The sequence below is a fragment of the Equus asinus genome, chromosome 4 (assembly GCF_041296235.1).
Source record: "Equus asinus isolate D_3611 breed Donkey chromosome 4, EquAss-T2T_v2, whole genome shotgun sequence".
Lineage (NCBI taxonomy): Eukaryota > Metazoa > Chordata > Mammalia > Perissodactyla > Equidae > Equus > Equus asinus.
In genome coordinates, this window is record NC_091793.1 from 40,563,851 (window position 1) to 40,584,686 (window position 20,836).

Here is a 20,836-nt window from a genome sequence, read left to right on the forward strand (position 1 = left end):
AGTCAGTAACGGGCATGATGCGGTCAGGCTTGGGAAGATTTCTGTATCTCGCCTGTGAGCCAGCTCCCTGGGAAGAAAAAGAAATTGCCTACATTCCTGATATTCTGAAACCATTTGTTCTAGTTGGTGCTTCAGAGATCAAGGGCCTGGTCACTTTCTTCTCAGGATCAGCTTGGATCAGAGCGGTTTTGACAGAAAAGAAGAAAAATGTGAAATAAAGATCCAGTAAACCTCCTGATTTATTAAATAAACATAACAATATTTTTGCTCAATACTTCAGTTCTAGTTGTAGGTGAGGATCAGCGTGCCATTCTTGCTAATTCCTATTTCTAATGGGAGCAGGAGTTGCATATACTTGTAGATGCCCCTTGTCTCTGGTTAGTATTTTAATGTCTGTTAATGAGTGTTATACATTATTAAATATCTATATAAACTTGAACATTGTGCTACTGCCCTGGGTACTATATTAAGTGACCTCTAAGATTTCATTCCCACTGAATAGTCAAGGATAATTGGAACTTTGTGCAGATGTAGAGAACGTGGGAACAGTTGTACAAACATTGGTCATGCTGTAAATATTCAAGAAATGTATGCCAAGTACATATTATGTTCTAGACACTATTTTAGGCTCTGGAGACACAATGGGAGCACAAAAGAAACAGTCCTTACCCAAGAGGAGCGTACATTATAGTGCAGAGAACAAACGTTGAACAAGCAAGCAAATAAACAAGCTGGTTACAGACAGAGAGAAACGGTATGAAAAGAGGTACGGGTGTGCTGGAAAAAGATTGGCGGGGTCAGAGAAGCCCTTCTGATGAGGTGACATGCCAGGATCTAAGGAAAAGGATGGGGCAGAAGAAACACAAACACAGACCCTGGGGTGGGAATGAGCTCTGAGAGTTCAAGAAACAGAAGGAGGGCAATGGTGGGGTGTATGTAGATAGACTTAGGGAGAAATGGCTGCCTTTCCAACCGGTCATTGAATGCTTATTAGAAACTCATAAATATAGTAGATGTACATGTCTGTAGAGAGAGGCCCCATCTCATTCAACAACATTGTGAGGTAGGCATTGTTACTGCCATTTCCTAGATGAGGGAACTGGGTCTCAGAGACCAGGTCTGCATTCCTAGGAAGTAGCAGAACTAGGATCCGAGTCAGGCTGTCCGACTCATCTAGCACCTGACTGCCACCCAGCAGAACTGAAGCAGGCAAGGCACTTGGAATGACTAAGTGCTGAGTCATTGGCCTCCCAGGCTGGCTTTCATACAGTACCCACCTTAACAAATTTTGTGATGGCTTTGCTGGGATGTTAACAACAATTATCAAACAGTGATGACAGCACTGGCAATAATGAGGCCTACTACCTCATACTTTTATGATCTGTAAAGTACTTTACCATATAGTTCCCCATTTGTAGCTCAGAAGGAGCCCTCAAAGGTAAGCAGGACAAGTTTTCCTCTTCTCATTTAGGTTAAGAGATTACCTGAAGTGACACAGGGAACAGGGCTGGGACGTGGCCTCCTGCTTCTAATGCAGGGGCTTTTCCTTAAACCACAGAAACTCTTGAGAGAAGGGGGAGATATATGTGAGATGTAAGTTTATAGTCTCTCTGACTTCCAGAAAACAAATTTGTACTTCCTTCCAAGTGCTTTTGACTGAAGAAGCAGCGTAAAAGATGGATTCACTCATCATGTGTTTACTGAGCAACTATTGTGTGCCAGATACTGGGCATATCAAAGGATTCCAACTAAATAAGTTAAAAGGTACAAATTTAGCACAGTGTTATTTGCCCTGTAAGACTAGAAACAAATGCAATAGAAATAAAGAGGAAGAAGTAATTAAGTCACTTTGGGGAATTTGGGGAAGGCCTTACCAAGAATATGGCAGTAAAACTGGTCCTTGAAGGATGAACAGTAGGGTATCTCCAGGGATAGAAGCAAAGAAGGTTATTCTAGGAAAAACACATTACTACCCTGATGAAAGAATATGGTATCTGTAGGGAGTAGTAAGTAAACATGTGTATCCAGAGCATGAGGTATATGGTAAGTAATAGTGGGAAATGATGCTGATAGACTGAAGTCTGATTGCAGAGTGCCTTGAATGCCAGGCTCAGCAGGTGCTGTATTTGGACTGCCCATCCTAGGTTTCTTAGCAATGGAATGGCATGATTATATTTGCTGTGTTTTAGAAAGCAAATACTATTGGCAAGGGGAGGTTGATTGGAACAGGGGAAAGGTTGGAAGCTACTGTAATAGTTTAGGAGAAAGAACGGTGCCCTGAATTGGTTGTACAGTCCTCCCTCAGTATCCACTGGGGGATTGGTTTCAGGACCCTGGCAGATAACAAAATCCCCGGATGCTTAAGTCCCTTGTATAAAATGGCATAGTATTTGTACATGAGCTATGCACATTCTCCTGTGTACTTTAAATCATCTCTAGATTACTTATAATACCCAATACAATGTAAATGCTGTGTAAATAGTTGTTATGCTTATTGTTTAGGGAATAATGATAAGAAAAGCCTGTGTGTGTTCACTACAGATGAAACCATTGTAGGCCTTTCAATCCACTGTTGGGTGAATCCGCTGATGTGGAACCCACGGATAAGGAGAGTAGACTGTAATTCCTAATTATGTATTGAGAAATGTGGCGGTATATTGATGAGACTTAAGGACTAATTAGATGTGGAGACACACCAACTGGATTTTGGGTGCACACACTAGTTTTCCATTTGTACATACACACATTCCTTATTTGGGCCTCCCCAGACTCAGCCCAGTTCTCCCTGAGTCTTCAAGCCAGCCATTGATTGATTTATTATTTATTTATTTATTTTTGAGGAAGATTAGCCCTGAGCTAACTACTGCCAATTCTTTTTGCTGAGGAAGACTGACTCTGAGATAACATCCATGCCTATCTTCCTCTACTTATATTTGGGACGCCTGCCACAGATGGCTTGCCAAGCGGTGCCATGTCCACACCTGGGATCCAAACCGGTGAACCCCCGGGCTGCTGAGAAGCAGAATGTGTGAACTTAACCACTGCGCCACCAGACCGGCCCCTGATTTATTTTTCTATACTCAAAAAAAGAAAAAATTAGGGGCTGGCCCCGTGGCTGAGTGGTTAAGTTCGCCCGCTCCGCTGCAGGCGGCCCAGTGTTTCGTTGGTTCGAATCCTGGGTGCGGACATGCACTGCTCATCAAGCCACGCTGAGGCAGCGTCCCACATGTCACAACTAGAAGGACCCACAACGAAGAATATACAACTATGTACCTGGGGGCTTTGGGGAGAAAAAGGGAAAAAAATCTTTAAGAAAAAGAAAAAATTATAGGTCTGTGATCTTATGGATTCTCTCTTATGATTTGATCTTCGATGATCCCATAGGATTCTTCTGGCTAAAGAAACGCTGAGTGCAGACAAACGTTTGAAGACTTGGATGCCATGACTATATTTACGTTCTGCAGATTATTTACCTTTTATGTATTTGGAACTGTTGTTGCATATTTGAGAGCCTGCCTACTAAGCACTTTGGGGAAATTCTTCTCAGCCAGTGACCTCTGGTAGGGAAATATTCACAGAGCAACCTGTTCCCTTTCTATTTCAGGCCTTCCCTGAATGCTGAAGGAGAATTTAGGTATCAGATAAGGGACTATACTGTAATGTTTGTGTCAGATCCCACACTTTTCTGGAATACTCTTTCCTTCTACTCTTCTTGTAATTGAGGACCACTCCTCCTGGCTTTAAAATGTAATGTAGGGTCAGAGTTGGGAGAAATAAATAAACAGTTACAAATTGTTTGCTCCTTATAAGCATCAAGAATTCATTTCTGTTGCATAAAAGGACTACATTTAATCTCTGAGGTAAAATGAGTTTTTCTTCTTTAACATGGACTTGTCTCACTCCTACTTCACCCAAATTCATGTAACACTGTGGGAAAAGTCCCCAAGTAATCTCACATGTTTAGTCATTTTAGAGGGCCTTTCTTAGGTTCCCACGGAGAAGAGGAAGCATTTTGAGGCTGTTCTCCTGTATAGACCTTGCCCTTCAACCTCTCTGCACCCCACTTACTCTGATCAACGTAATAATATTCACGTCCTAGGAGTGCTGTGAAGACTAAAGGGATAAGTGAAGTCACTAGAATAAAGTCTGGCACGAAGCAGAGTTCAGTAAATATTAATTGCTTTAGACAGTGGCTTACAGAAGTTGGATAAAAGACGGGCTTTTTTCCTTAGGGAAATTATAACTTAGTTTTAAAAACCATTGATTGGCAGAATGTTATTTAAAATTCCTTGATTCTCATATCTCTGTTAACAGATTCTGATGTAAAAAATGGAGTTACACAGCCATTTGCCCTCTTGGTGATCTAGAAAATGTTTTTACTTTTCCTCTTCAGGCTGGTTTACAGAGAGTCGAACCCAGTTTCTGTGTTGGAAGACTGAGCTTTAAGAATCCTTCTCTTCTACACTTTCAGACTTGTCATTCAAACTTTTTAGCTCTATCAGCAAGCTGTTCTGAAGCAAATTTCCTGAAAAAGCTATTTTTTCTTTTTAACAAACGGCAGGTATAAGTACATAATTCAAAAATCACCTTGTAGTCTTAAAACAGGCATTGAATCATGCTTTTGTGGCCAGATTCTCTTGGCCATTCAAATGGCCATCTATAAAGTATTTATTGAGAACCTATAATGCGTTAAGTACTGGTGATACACGTGAGCAAGATATGGTTCCTGAAATTGTCCCAAGTTTAATTGACTTGGATAAATATCTTGTGCTTTACAAAAATTTATTGGTGTTTGTTGCTATTGTTTCTATCATCATTTGAGGAGGTAGGAGTGGAGAAGTGGCCAAATTTTAAAAATTAATTGCATTTGAGTAAGTGACTGAAATACCATTCTCAGTGACCTAATCGTTATATAGATGTGCAATTATTTCATCTACTAAGTAATTTGTACTTCTGCAGTTTTATCATTTTCATGCTTCATTATCACCCTATATATTCAAGGTATTGAACCTGTTCCATAAACAGTATTAATCTCAATTACTTTGGGAGCTTTAAATATTATTCCCTCATTAAATATATTCTTTGTTATGCTGCCCATGTTTTTGCAGCGTCAGAAGCTGTTGATGCTGATAAAAGCAAACATTCAGTTAAAAAACCTTTTCATGTTTTAATTAGATTTTAAAAATTTGTGTGTTTGTATTTCTCAAATGGTTTTGGTTATGGAAAGCACCTCATTAGGCTAGTTTAGAACTTTGAGTCCAAAGTCCAACCTCATGCCTTGGTTTGGACTTCAAGTATCTGAGGCACATTAAAGGAGCAGAACGTTCTCTGTCTTTGACAAGAATCACAGTGTTGAAATTTTGACAAGAAGACTTAACGTTTGTCTCGGAGACTATAAACTTCTTGAAGGCAGGGCCTGCCACTTCCATCTCTGTACCTCTGACACATAGTTGGGTTGTTCTTTAAATGTTAGCTAATTGGAGTTGAACTGAATAATAAAACAGAGTTTGAGACTCAGTCTCCCAGGTTTGCCTTATCTCATATACATAGGATAACCCTAGCAAACTATCCTTTCTTCTTTGTTTCAAAAATTTCATTATGTTCATCTTTGATGTGAGACATCTTTATGGCCTCCTGCTGCAACTCCTTTGGGCGGCAAGTTAGCTGCTTCCTTGCAGGCCAGACCTTCCTTTCAAGCTATGGTGTTCAGTCTCCCCAAAGTTGGCTTGCCTCTGGGTAGAGACTGCAACAAAATGTCCAAATTACCTTCAACTTCTGAGTAAAAACAGAAGTAAAATGGAAAACTCTATCATGTAAGCCACCTGAAAAACAAACCCAGGGACCTTTGTCTCTTCCTCCTAACTCTTGGCTAGCACAAGAGAATCTTTTCTGCAAAGATAAACAGATGACCCAAGACAATCTCTCCAAATTAAAAAGTTCTGAAGTTTTATTGTGGAGTCCAATTCAACTGGCATTTAACTTTAGAACCTCCTCCCCTGTCTAACTGAATCATCACAACAAAACCAAATTATTAAATATATACGTACTAAGTTTATAGGTACAGTATCAAAGCAGAATGGGAAAAAGGCAAGTAGGGAAAGTGTAAAATTCTCCACTCCTCTAGGTGCCACTAAGGGATTTGTTCCTTTTGCCTCTTCCACTAGTCTAGCTCGGAGTCCCTCTCACTTTAGTGTGCCTATGGATTATAGTATAGGGTTGTTTACCCCAAACCACATACTCATTTTCTTGTGGGTGGTTTAAGAGACCTCAAAGGGAAATGTTAGCTATCTTTGTAAGCTCATCCCTAACAAGTACTTCTATACATATATTATACAGGAAAAGGAATAAAACTCTCCAGAGGCAAATTTCTGGGGAGACCTTTAACCCTTTTCTGTCCAGACTTTCCCTTGTGAAATAGGGAGCCAGGTCCCTGGTCATCTCATCCAGCACCTTGGGCATCAAAAGCTCACATGCAAAGTGCTACTATTGTACTCACAGTGACCTCTCGGGGCACATGAGCAAGGCTGTCTGTCTGAGATGCTATTAGACGTCGTTTAGGGTGGGTTTCAAGTCTGGCTTCTTGCAGAGATGCTGTGGGATATGTAGGAAACTTCCTGAGTGGCTGATGTATCTATGGGGCTTTGGATCTTCTTTTTAATAACAAGCAAATATTTCCAGCAACTGGGTGGAGGGGTAAGATGCCAATCCTGCCAAACTTCTGTGGAGGCAGGGGCTGTCCTACCTCTCTCAGAACCAGCTGTCCTCTGGTGTTCTCTTGTCACACTGACACAGCCCCCCCTGGCTGGGCTGATTGGTCGCTGGCAATAACTGATATGGAATACTGATATTCTCACTGGCAGTTCCTTCCTCTCCAAAGAGGCTCCTTTCCGCTCCTCTTCTGTCTTTCCTGACCCCAGCGTGGTGCCCAGCCTCCCTGACCTGCCACCCCTGCACCAGGGGGAGGATGAGTCCTGGGCGTGATGCTCTGAGACAGCGGTGAAATCCACCAGGCTGCTTTCGCTCCAGCTCGCTCTCGGGAGAGTCCTGATCCAGACTTCTCAGGGTTTGTACAGCACAGGCAACTGCATGCGGGCCCGAGGGGTGGCTGAAAAGGACTTGTGTGTGGCGGTTTTATCGCCTTTCATCACTTTGCCGGCCTCATCCCCAGCCGTGCCTGGAGCTTGACAGTGGATTTCTTTCTGCCTAAGACGCTGAGGAAGGATCCCTTCTCCTTCTGTTGACTCTTTCTATTTTTATGGTAAGTGCTTGCATTGAAATAGCTGCTCTGCTGCAGTGAACTGAACGGTGCTCGCTCGCTCTCTTCCCAGCTAGGCTTAGTGACCTTCTCTCTGCGTTTCTCCTGTTTTCATGGATCCATGGCTGGAGTGATCCAGCTAACTAAAATGCCAGGGGTCATTTGTCTGGATTGCTTGTCTTTTTATTTTTTTCGTAAATCCGTGCTCCTCAGCTGTGATGGAAACAGAAGCATTCTCTCTTTGTCCTTGAAGCAGCAGCCAGGGAAATGTGTTCACAATGGTAAACTGCAGCAGTGTGCAGGGAATCTGTGGAGGGTGACTGACAAATCTGGGCAAGTTGAATCCTTCGCGTGCTGAGGTGCACTCTCTCAGAATCCAGAAGGGCCGGGGCTGATCGGCCCGCATAACAAACTATTCCATCTTTCTGGGTGAAGACGAGCACATGTGTGAGTTATGTCGGAGTCTGCTGTGGGCAGCGGCGCTTTATGCACCTGCCGGTGGGTCCAGAATGACCCTGTATCTTGTGGGCTTTACCACTTGGGCAGTAACATTAGCAGTGGGAGGAATCCTGCTTTGGTGGATGGAGTAATTCATGATCTCATTGCTTCTTTCCCTTTGGAATCTCAGGGTGCCTGTTGTGCAAACCATATTTTACATCCTCTTTAGAGGGTGGAGGGGCAGTGATGATAGGAACATTTTTGAGTTGACAATATAGTTTCATCCTCCTGCTGGGAGGTAAAATGCTTTGAGGCTATTAGAATGGTTAGACTTTTCTAAGAGAAAATATGCTGGTTTCCGAGGAGAAACATGCATGTTGCAGCATCCACAGGCAGATTGCTTATTCCTGGGCACTACTCTTAGAATAGTGTTCTAATTTTTCATCTGGTCTTTCAAGGCTTGCTGCAGAGAGCACCACAACTTCAAGTTGTTTATTGGCTGCCTCCTGAAGTCCAAGGGAAACCAAGAACATTTTGGTATATTTCTCAGCTTGTAGAGCCTGTGGTTGAAGGAGTCTCCTCACAGGGAGATTTTCTTTGGGTTTTTTTTTTTTTTGGTAGCAGGTGTGTTGAGTTATTTTGGTCAACGCAGCATTCCAAAGGATAAGCTCCACAGTTGTAATTCTTAGTTCTTTTCCTGTATTAGGCCTCGGAATGGGTTGTCTTATTTGATTTTGTGTGGGTTTTCCACTTGTGGTTCATTTCACTCTAGGGAGGGTTCCCAACAAATGTAATTCAGCTTTAATTTGTAAGATATTGTACTGATACATGTGACTTTTTTTTGGTAATAAATGAGGGAAAAAAATGTGGGGTGAAATTTCTCGTCTCTCCCCCTGTTGATTGGGAGTTTGGAATGTAAAGTTCCTTGCTGTCTTCCTCATTCTCATCACTTTTGTTTCCACTGTCTGTTTGGAGTTTTCTTAAAATAGTGGTGATGACATCAGGCATATGCTTTAATCCTGTTCCCTGGGCCCTAAGTAGATACATTAGGGGTTTTGGTTTTGGTTTTTGGTGGCGGGTTCTTTGCATATATGAAAGCATACATGTAAATATCCTCAAATTCTTGCTCTTTATTTAAATGATAGCCCAGTTCCAGAGTAAAAGAATCAAAGGGTTAACAGCCACAACAACAAATTAGGATCCTTGCAGACTGTGGTCTCTGAATCCTTAAATGATGTTTGAATTACTTTTGGTGTTGTTTGGATCAGCTGTTCTAAGATCCACTTTTTCCTACACTAGATTATGGCTCATAGCAATATTGTGATTTGACTGACAGACTTCTCTGCTTCCTTTGATTTACAATGCATAACTGTTTACTTTCATCTGTAATGGTGTTTTCTTACTTTGCTTAATTTTTTTTATCCAATTGTGAGGATTTTTACCAGATGCCTGGCAACTCAACTTGAGGTATTCATCAAGATGGAAAGAGTTGGAATGAGCTTGGTGTCATGGAAATAGACTCCGTATTTCACACTGCAGGCAATTTCAGATTCATTTAGAAAATTTCATTTTAGTCAATAGCAACTAGCTTTGAGAGACAGAATTCCTTAGGCTTCCTTTACTTTGCTGAACAGAATATTGATCTATGTGATCAGAATTGTATATATGTGCCAGCATCTACACAAATAAACTGTTTACCTGTGACTATTACATATAAATATTCTTAATAGTTGTAGCATGCTCATTTAGAGAATAGAAGAAAAATTCCTGAGGTACTGAGATATTGCTTAGCATCCTCTAGCTAGCTTTTTGTTTTTTTTGGTGATAGGTATTTCCCCATTTCCCACATCCCTCCTCCAGATAAAATGCCTTTGGGAATTTCTTTGAATTGGGAAAATGCATTCTTCAGCATTTCCTTGTCTAACAGCATGGAGTCATGTTAATTCCTTTGCAGGGTCTCTGAAAGCAACACTGAAAACTACTGCAGGAAAAATTGATAAAAGCTATGCTGAGTAGGGACAGGAGCCTCTTGGTGTGATGAAGTCATCGCAACATTTTATATGTGTGTGTTTATTTAGCTACTGTGCCTTGCAACTGATTTTGCTTGCAGCCCTAGCAAATTGAAGTTATTTGAAACGCGTCTAGAAGAACCTAGAGTGATGTAGGTGCAGGTATTCATTTTTCACACTTCTTAATCATAGCTATCATTAAAAGAATGCTCTCTGTTTCTTTTGGTGGTGTGTTAATTTGAAACCTGCAGCTTCAGTACTCTCCATTTTTTATCCTCTTCCTTTCTGCTTCCTCTCTTTGGCGTTTCTTTATATCTTTCTTTATGTGATGTGCTGAAGTGTACACATAGAAACTCAGACAGTGAAAATTGATGATTAATGAAGAGTTGGTTACATCTTCTCTTTTAGTAACCAAACTCCAGTGTGCAGCCTGTAATCATGTAACTGAGAGAAGAAATTGCCCCCATTAATATAAAGATAACCTCACACTTCTGGAGGCATTCTTGTCATTGAAACTATTTTCCATAGTTGATTACCAGGACCAGAAATAGAATCAGTTTTGCATTTTAATTAATGACATTCTAGATCTGTCTAGGTTGAACTGCCCTCAAATCTTGACATGTTTACTATCTAAAAGGTCTTTGTGTTAAGAAGGAGAGTTTATGGGTGATACAAAGTAAAATCATTTGGTTATGGAATACAGCTTTTCTTTGGGAATTGTATGAACTATATTATTAAGGTTGTTGGCTGAATTTTTCTGTTGCTTTTTCCAAGATAATTAAGTCAATATATTCTCTTTAGTATCTCTCCATGAGTGTTTTTTTGCAGAATAAAAAGAGTAATGTACAACTCCTACATAAAGCTTCTCAGAGGGGAGACTGTTCTTTAGCACAGATTCAAAACTACTTCTAACACCAGCTATGGTGATCTACTTTGAAAGGAACTTGCTATTCAATTGGCAACTCAGACAGATTGTATGAAATAGGAGAAATGCTTTATGAGCTGTGTTGAATACTGCATTTTTGATCTGCGCCTCTCTACTGAATTCATTTAGGACTATAGTCACCAGATCCGCTTCACAGAAAAAAAAATCATGTCCTCAGGAGCATAATAATCTAGCCAGACTGTCATAAATGTTTATGTTGCAAGTTATATCTCTTGGGTGGTAGAAGGAGATGGCAGAATTTGGGAGGAGAACCAAATCACAGCCCCAAAATAATGCAAGACGAAAGGGGAAAATTCTTCCCTATATTTAGCTTTTAATTCTCCAGTTGGGCTGTTGGCTTTTAAGTCTGAAGAGCCAAAAAATTGTTAAAAACACATAATGACAGGTTTTGTGGGCCTTTTCTCTAATAGAAATCTTTGACCCTTAATTAGGCATCTGCTGAGTGACCTTTTGGCTTGTGTGAACCAAGAGCCATTCTTATAGAAAGCAGACATATTGTAATACAGCAGGAATTCACTTACTTACATTTTTCCTGTTGGTCTCCCACTGGGGACCTCCTGTGAGTGTCAGAGAGGGAATGAGTGTCTGGAGATCATCAGAGAGCACAGCCAGTCACAGTGGGATGTCTTCAGGACCCTGAGTTTCCATCCAGCCACTAACTGGCTGTGAGACTCAAATTTATGTCTGCTATATTGAGCTTGGACCAGATAATCTCAGAGGGCTCCCTCAGCCATTAAAAATTGTGAACTGTTATTTTACCTCTATTTTTTACTAGATGGATGATAATTTCTAAAGCAATTGACCCAGATGAGACATTCCTAGAAGGGTAGGCTGTACCTTCTCTTAACCCTGCAAAACCCCCCAAACTATGACAGTGACCTGAGCATCAGAATTAGTCAGAAAAGTGTGATAACGGCGAACCTTCATAAACAGGGCTAATGTGTATATGATGACTACCTGCTGCCCCTGGGACATTTTGAATTCTCTCACCTTACCATCGAAAGGGACCTTGAGGAGCATCTTACCCACTTGCTCACTTCCTAGATAAGGAAGCTAAGGTCCAGGGACATTAAAGTGACTTCCCCAGGGTTGGAGACCTGGTTAGCACCTGGGCAAGACAGTTTAGTGCAATGCGCCTGGATTTACTCAAACTCCTGCTCCATTCCTGGTGTGGGGCCCCTTCCACAATACACAGCTGCCACTTACTGTGTCATTCATTGCTCACAAAACTGCTTTGTGGCATCTAACTCACTGGTGTCCATTATTTCTCGGTTCACTTCATGCAGATTACGTGGCTGTACCAGTCAGAGTGAGTCACATCAAGCAAATGTTTAGATAATGTGTTCATGCTTGTGTGGAAATGTATTTTTTCATACTGAAATTCTACTTTTCTTATGAACACTTCAAGAATTTTTACAAACACTGTGCTTAGTTTTTTTTCCCCTCTGAACTTCAACTATTTGACTATTTCTATTTTGTAGAGGGGGTGGTGTTTATAGATTGATTCCTTCATCCATTCATTCACCTAATACTTATTGAGCACCTGCTGTGTCCATCCTAATGTTAAGCAGTAGGGATCCGGGGATGAAAGAAGTGGATGCGGCCATTGCTCTGAGGGAGTTCAGAGTCTAGCTATGCTTCATGAAGTTTATTGTCTTTTGATTCGCAGCCAGGGATCTGCTTACTGTTTCACGCAGTTTCTCAAAGAATCCAGTTGAAAAACAGTTTCCTTGGGCAGTTTTTGCCTGTGGTTATTCTCCTGAGAAGTTCTTTTCGTAAAAAGGCACCTCTGCTGTCATTGCAACGTATCTTCCAGTTTTCTAAAACAGTATTTTTAGCTCCTGATTTTGTTACTTGATTGAACAAAAGAGATTAATTAGCTAAACTTGTTTGTACTATTGTTGTGATTCATGAATGAAAGTTCCATTCTTTGGTCAAAATAATCTGTTTCCTGGAATCCTAAATTGATAGTCTGGATAGCACAGTGTCAATGGAACTAATTGCAAGTTAAAGACCAAATTCCTTGGCCTTGCCTACCAGGCCCATTATAACGTACAGCCCTTGCTTCCTTGTTCTGCCTTTTGTTCTGTAGCTCCTATGGAATGTTCCAGAAGTAACAAAATATTTGCACTGTCCAGAAATAGGCAACTTTGACTTGCCTCTGTGTCTTTGCCCATACTGTTCCTCTGCCTAGAATGTCTTTCCTCTCTTTCTTCAGTCTAACTTTCAAGGCAAGTTCAGATGCCATCTCCCATGGAAGCTTTTTGACACTTACCGCCTTTCTTGACCCCCATCGCCCAAAGCTGAGTAGGTAAACCTTGTCTGTCTTCTTACATCCCTCAGTACAAAGATCTTATGCGACTTGATAGACTATATTGTAATTGTCTACTTGGCTTTCTCTCTCGAATAGACATTTTGTTCCTTAAGGGCAGGGACTGTATTTTCAACTAGGCCTAGTTCAGTGACTGTTTTAGCAGATACCCAATAATCCCTGGACAAACGCACTGAGAATCACCACATAAAACCTTTGGTGCTGGTATTGGCGACTACTGCTCTATGTGAAGAACTTAATTTTTCAAGACAATGTGACTGTATGAATTGTAGTGAGAAGGATAAAGAGATTGGCAACCATCCTGATGTAGTCCATTAGAAATTCTATGCAAAATCCCACAAAATGTCTCTGCCTCCAAATGAGTTTCAATAAAGTAAACAACAAGAATTTATTAAGTGTCTTCTATAAGCAAAGTATTGTGTTAGGTCCACAGGAATGAAAGATTATTAAAAAAAGGCATAAATCCTGTCCTCCGAAAGACCACAAACTAGTGTGGCATTTTTCCATGTGTAAATGACCTGGTTACAAGGCAGACTGTTAGAAATAGAGATCCTAGGAAGCTGTAGACTTGCAGAAAAGGCAGGGCAGAAAGGGCATTCCAGACAGAGGGCTGGCTTGAGCAAGAACCTAGAGATCTGAAGGTGAAGGTGAGGAACATTTGGGTGGAGGAGATGGAAATGGTATCAGAGGATCTGGATGGCAGTTTATTATTTCTGAAAGTTGGGAGATAATTAATAGGGTCTAGAAGAAGCCAAATGGAAATTTGTTTGGAATCTCTCCTCAGGTTTAATTAAATCAAAAGTCTGTATTCATTGGAGGGAGAGCAGTTGCTCAGTACATAACTGCCTAAGACATTTGTTTCTCACCCATCCCTTTTGCCCTTGAGCGTACGCTTTGACGTTCAAACTCATCACAAGGAAGTGAAGCCAGTAAATCTAACCTAAATCAATCAGTTTAGACCTAGAGAGATGGAGGTCACTGAAGTGCCTGTTAATACACTGCCCAGAGTGTAAAGAACCCCACGGCCCTCTGGTGCTTTATCACTAAGAACTTAGTTGTTTCTTTTTCTTTGGCAATTAACTTTGTGCTGTTTACAAGGAATACAATCATTTTATGAACCAGTGGGGATATGCATGCATGAGCTAGTTTTCTGTAGGTGAAAAAGTAGCTTAGAAAATTCTATCTGTAATCGGTTCAGGTCATCTCCGAAGTATGATTTCTGCTGTGCCTCTTCCTTCCTTTTCCCCAAAAGAATCAGGCAACATATGTTTAGGGAGTGGTAAGTTAAGTTTTGTGCTTCTCAGAATTGGATCTGATCAGATAACTCTCCACCTTGAAAGTGACCTAAAAGAATTGAGCAGTTGCGAGGAATATCTCTAAATATTTTGGCCAGAGCATGAAAGCAAATAAATTTTGTTTATTGAGCAATAGATGAGATAGAGAAGAAGCTTCATTCATTCACTCACTCAACAAGTACTTACTGAGCGCTTACTCTGCTCCAGGCACACTTTTAGGAGATGGAGAAATAACAGTGAACATAACAGTCAACATCTTACCTTCATGGAGCTAACATTCTGGTGGGAAGACACAGACCAACATGTTAACTAATACAAAGCATGTCAGATGGTGATAAGCACTATGGAGAAAAAGAAAGGAGAGAATGTTTTTGCTGCTGTTATCTTTGCATTTGGATTTTCTTTCCATTTATTTAACTTACCACGCACTATGTTTAAATTATTTTCTTTTCTCCATTTCATTGTTTTTAGCTTACTAATTTTGTATTTTCTGACGAGTCATAAATGATGATATCTTGCAGATTTTTTGCCCCTAGATAAGCTCAGCTGTTGAGACAATTGGGAGTACTATGAGCAAAAGTTATCAGGCATTTAGTTCTTGGATTGATTTAAAGGAAAAGAACTATTGACATCAAAACTCATGAGTGTTTTTCGCAAGGGCAAAGTCAGAATTTAGATGAAGAACGTGGGATAGAAATGGATCTGTGTCTCACCTGAGCCTGAGGGCAGCAGACTGGGCTGTTCTTCTGGGAGACCGGGAGCTTGAGCTTAGGGAGCTCCGGCCCTGGGAGGGGACAGAGAAAGGGTGGACGTCACCAGTGAGCACAGCTCATTAGTAGAGGGAGATTGGGGTGAACTAGAAAGTGAACACACCAGAAATTTAGCAAGAATTTCGCTTTGGGAGGAAGGGGCGGGAGGGAGATAAAGCCAGTGAGACAGAAGTATATCAATGAGCAATATTTACAAAAACAGGTTCTGCCTAACGTAGAACATCTGGGTGAGTTGGTTAACGGAAACGGTGCCTTGAAACAAAAAGGAATATTTATGGATTTCCAAAAATTCCCACTCTGTTCCGTGTGGTCTTTAATTCAGCATCAGTATTCCATTCTACTCCAAGCAAGCTTTCAGTCAGTACTTTCTACTTGCTTCTAAAAGAATTAGGATTTGAAGGAAGATATCTCCTGGAGGTGGAGAGCCTGGGCTCTGGGGCAGACAACCTGGTTCCCATCCTGCCTCTGCCATTTACTCACCTTTGGACCTTGGGCAGGTTACTTAGTCTCTTTGCATATCATGGTCCTCAGTTATAAAATTGGGGCTAACAATCCCTGCCTCATAGAGTTATTGTGGGTATTAAATGAGATGGTACGTGAAAAGTGCTTGGCACAGTGCTGCCTTCCAGATGGTTACACTGCCCAACGATTGTTGACTCATTATTAGTCTCTCTGGTGGTAGGGGTTCGGAGAAGTTCTTGTATATGTGTATGTACTTAGCAAAACTTATCTTTAATAATTATGATATTTTCTTCTTCTTGTTTGTGATTAATGATTTTATGATGAGGCTTTTTGGAGGGATCTCAGTTTTTGTTATCAGTCTTTTGTAATTTGGAATTGACTTGGATTGCAAATCTCTATCACAGTCATGTATGAACAGATGAATTGGTGGACCAAGTGGCCACGGGGGGTCCCCAGGAGGAGAAGCTACTAAACACAGTAAGTCACTTTCTGGCAGGAAAAGACAGAACTGAGGTGGAGTAGAAAAGGAGCAATATGGCAGCAAATATGATTAAATTCCTTTGACTTAGTTGAAATTTGAGAGGGTTTAAGGATGGTTGCTCCTCAAGTGGCATGTAGTCTAGAGAGGCTGTTGCTGCAGCGTAGCTTACAGTTTCCTGGAGAGAATGACTAAGGAGTTGGGATTGGTGTAGATGGGGGCAGGTTGGTTAGGGATGAGTGGCTATGTGCCAATAAGTTTGTAGGAAAGATTTTCAAAAGTGGAATGCCTAGGTCACTGGGCATCTGAGCTAATTTTGATAAATCTTACCATATTGCTATTGACAGAAGTGTGCCAATTTACACTCCCACCAGCAATGAATGAGAATGCCTGTTTCCTCATTCCTAAGCCCACTAGCAAAAAATTTTGATCTTTGTTAATTTGTTTAGTTGAAAAGTAATATCTCATAGTTTAATTTGAACATGTTTTCATGTGTTTACTTTGTATTTTTTCTCTTCTGTGAACAATCTGTTCACCCTTTGCAAGCTTGTAAAATTTGAATTTTTGTTGTCTTGATTTTCAAGAACTCTTTATATGTTAAAGAAATTAACATTGCCTTATGATTTCCCCCAAATATTCCCCATATTTTTTCATTTGTTTTTGGATATTGTTTATGGTATTTTGGGCATAAAAACTTTTATTTTTATGGAGTTAAATGTGTCATTTTTTTTTGTAGCTTTCTGGATTATGAGTAATATTCAGAAAGCCTTACTTTGGAATCATAAAACTAATTCTTCCACAATATCTTTTAGTATGTTTACGATTTTATTTTTGTTTGTCTTTGGTTCACACTTATTTTGGTTTGGTAATGAAATAGAAATTCAATTTTATTTTTCCCCAATTATAACCCAGTTCCCTGCAAACATTTCTAGGATGATGTATCTTTTCCTTGCCTGTGATATGGTAATTCTTGAAAAAGATATTTACTTGGATGAGGGTAGAGGTGTCAAGAAAGGGTAACGTCATCTGTTAAATCCTCTTATGCCATTAGAACTATTTTTGGAGAGTTTTCTCTGTTTTGTTGACTCTGTTTGTTGGCTAGCCCCACACAGTGTTAATTTCTCTAGTTTTATGTGTTTTAATATCTGGTATGCCCAGTCTCCTCTTATTACTCTTTTTTTCTTCCAGGATTTTCCTGGATCTTCTTACGTGCTTATCTTTCTGTATGAACTTCGGAAATTGTCTAGTTCTAAAAAAAATCATATTTTGGGTGAAGGGTTATATTAAATTTATAGGTTAATCTAGGGAAAATTTTTTATGAAATTGAACCAACCTATCCTCAAACAGGGTATATATTCTCATTTATTTGAACTTTTATGGATCTCAATAATGTTTTAAAGTATTTTTCATGTATATATCTTGATAGTGTTTTTTCTTTAATTATTTGATATGGTGTTACGATAGGTATGTGTCTAGTCTTCACGTATTTCCAGGAGTATTGAGGGATGAGAAGAGAATAGGAGTATTCTTTAGGTACCATAGTATAAATTATTTGGGGAAAAATATTAAATTTGCATAGAGGGATGTGGATGACTTATTTTTTTATCCTCCTTTAAAACCCCATATTTTGAATTGTTGATCTATATATAAAAACATATTTGTTTTAAATTTGCAATTGAATTTAATAAATGTTTTTCACACTCCTAAATTCAGAGCACCAATTGCTGAGATCCTTCTGCAAAGTGTTCTGCAACATTGTCTTATATTAATTCATTTCTCTAATTAACTCAGGAGGCATTTAATGAGTACTAACTTTAGGTCAAGCATTAGGAATATGAATCCTAATGAGACATGGTCCCTTTCATTAAGGCATTTGCTGTTCGCTGGGAAATTGACTTGAAAATAAATAATTATAATAAAATAAGATCATGCGCTTCATGAAAGTATATGCAAAGTGGAATTGGAGCGTGGAGAGGAGGATTTCAGGCTGTCCTGGGGCAATCAGAGAAGGCTTTACTGAGGAAGTGGGGTCTGAACTGAGACCATTTAGATGAGTTGCTATCAAGTGGACAAAGCAGGGGATGCTGCTCCAGAGAAACTAGCAAGTGCAAAGATGCTGGGGCATGAGTGAGGTACAAGTAATTGAGTGTATGGTGCTATTGTGGGAGATGAGGCTTAACTAGTAGGCAGGTGCTGATTCTCAAAAGGCCTAATGTGACATGCAAAGGAGATTTTGCTATATGCTGTAGGCACTGGAGAAAATTTTGAGCAGAAGAGAGAGAAGTTCAGGTTGTTGACTATATCACTCTGATAGCCATGTGGAGGACAAATTAGAAAGGCATAAGTATACAATGAGGAATACTAGTATGGATATTGTAACAGAGGACCCAGTGATGGACTATTTTCTATTAAACTGGGGCAGTGGCATTAGAAATGACAGAGGGACCCTATGTAAGATTCATCCAACAATTACTCATTATGGTCTCCTGTAGGCCAGGCTCTGTACTAGGCTCCAGGGATGCAGTGGTATATAAGATAGATAGGCTCCCTGCTCCAAAAGAGATTCCATTCAAGTGGGAGGAGACCAACAAAGAAGCTGACAAATCAGCTGATACGTCAGACAGTGGTAAGTTCAATGAAGCAGAATGAAGGGGAAAGGGAGGGCTAGAGCAGAGTGGCAGAGGAGGAGGCTGGGGGCCAGAGGTCGTGGTAAGTCTTTGATTTCACTCAGAGTGAGACGGGAAGCCAGGGCAGTGTTATAAGTACAGGAGTGTCATGACTTGACTGGTAGCCTTTAAAGAATCTTGCTTGCTGTTCCATGGGTAACAGCAGGAAGTCAGGGTATAATAGGTCAGTTAGGAGGCTGGTGCAGAAATCCAGAAGAGAGGTGAAGATGGACCAGGGTGGTGGCATTGGAGGTGGAAAGGGATGGTTGGATTATGGATCTGCCTCCAGACTGGAGTGGAAAGGACTCAGGAAGATGTGCTTAGAAAATAAAATGGGCAAGTATAGATTAGATAACTGCTGCTAAGGAAATATACAATATTTTAAAGGGAGATGAGGAAAGACTGGCTGGGGAGAGCTGCTTTAGCAAGAGCAGTCAGTGTGGCCAGTATGGTGACTTCTGAACTCTTGCAGGGTTAACTTTTATGCATCTATATACTTGTAAGCCACACTGGAATGTGTGAAATGATTCAAGAGAGAATTCTCAGAATTGCCTTATTCTGGGAAGCTGTGTTAAATAGGGTTAATTGGAAGAATATAAATGGTGTCTACTTTCCTGAGCAATAAAATTGATAAAAAGACTACACTTAAATTTAACTTGAAGCAATTTCACAGCCTGAGAATTTTCAGCAGATAGTAATCAGGGAGCTGATAATATAAGAAATTAGCAGCCCATTTGGATTGACGTGGGAGAGGAATATGGGGGGCACCGAAAAGGACCTACAGACCATGGATCTTGGGAGAGTGGGAAAAATGAATTAAATGTGGTTGAAAATTATAAATTGCCTAACATTTTACCCAAGTGTTTTTTGCTAAAGGAGAGTTCTTTCTAAAGCCTACTTTTCTCCATTAGCAAAAGGTTATAAAATGCTCCTGAGAGTTGAATCATGGCGAGTTCCCTTAGCTTTGGAAGTTATCTTTGAGTGATGCAGGGCTGTCCATTCCAAATACTAAGTATATTTCTGTAAATCATGTGGTGAGTTGTATTGGGAAATTGAAAATACATTCATGAAGGTTTTTAGGCATCCCAGCCAGGAAACCCCTTTTGTCAGACCCTGCCTTTTGAAGGGTTTTATGCTGCTTATAAGAATTTAGATTTCTCCTACAAAACGGAGGATCAAAACCATGCCCAAGACTACCCCGGTCACTGTGGATGGGGTAAATTTCCACAGTCTAGGATGAGCAGAGATCAAAACTGGACAGGAGTAGAGACTGCTCCCTTGGCCATACTGATCGAAGGATATAGTTTGACACACTCCAGTTAACTCTACGTACAGTAAACTATGCTCAGTCTTTATTGAATTGGGTGGGTTCTTGAATTAACTTGTTGTTGTCATCATAAGTCACAAAATTAAAGAACTCCTCAGTTATTATAGCCAGAGGGATGGATGAGGAGTCCCTCAAACCATGCCAGTCAATATGAAACCTTTCCTCTGTTACCCCCATATATGGCATTAACTGGCCCCTGTTTTTTTCACCTTATATAGACTTATGTCATAGTGTTAATGATATACCATATGTGTGTGTATGCATATATGCTCACATGCAGACGTATATATATATATATGTACATATATACATATATAACTCCTTCCTCTTCTCCACAGACTATAGAAGTCTTTGAATCATGAACCATTCTTTTTTTTTCTTTTCAATTTTTTGTATTGCAGTAACATTGAATTATACCATTATATAGCTTTCAGATGTACATCATAATATATTTGGAATTCTGTGTAGATTACATCATGTTTACCACCCATAAACTAATTATAGGCCATCACCACACATGTGTGCCTATTCCCCCCTTTTGCCCTCCCCACTTTCCCCTTCCCCTATGGTAACCACCAATCCAATCTCTGTTGCTATGTGTTCGTTTATCATTGTTTTTGTCTTCTACTTATGAGTGAGATCATATGGTATTTGACTTTCTCCCTCTGACATATTTCACTCAGCATAATACCCTCAAGGTCCATCAATGTTGTCACAAATGGCCGGATTTCATCATTTCTTATGGCTAAGTAGTGTTCCATTATGTATATATACCACATCTTCTTTATCCATTCGTCCCTTGATGGGCACCTAGGTTGCTTCCAAGTCTTGGCTATTGTGAATAATGCTGCAGTGAAC

General features: G+C 40.2%; 1 protein-coding gene across 4 annotated transcripts in view; it reads left to right on the top strand.

Annotated features, from left to right (window-relative positions):
- Positions 1-20,836, top strand: part of ANO4 (anoctamin 4) — a 380,754-nt gene that overhangs the window by 68,015 nt on the left and 291,903 nt on the right. The window contains exon 1 of one of the 4 annotated variants that reach the window (XM_070507140.1): positions 7,014-7,258. The exons of 2 other annotated variants lie outside the window; for them this stretch is intronic. The gene's annotated coding sequence lies outside the window, so the exon portion shown is untranslated. Of the gene's footprint in view, positions 1-7,013; positions 7,259-20,836 lie in introns of those variants that run through there. One more of the 4 variants, XM_014835073.3, reaches the window with a different exon arrangement.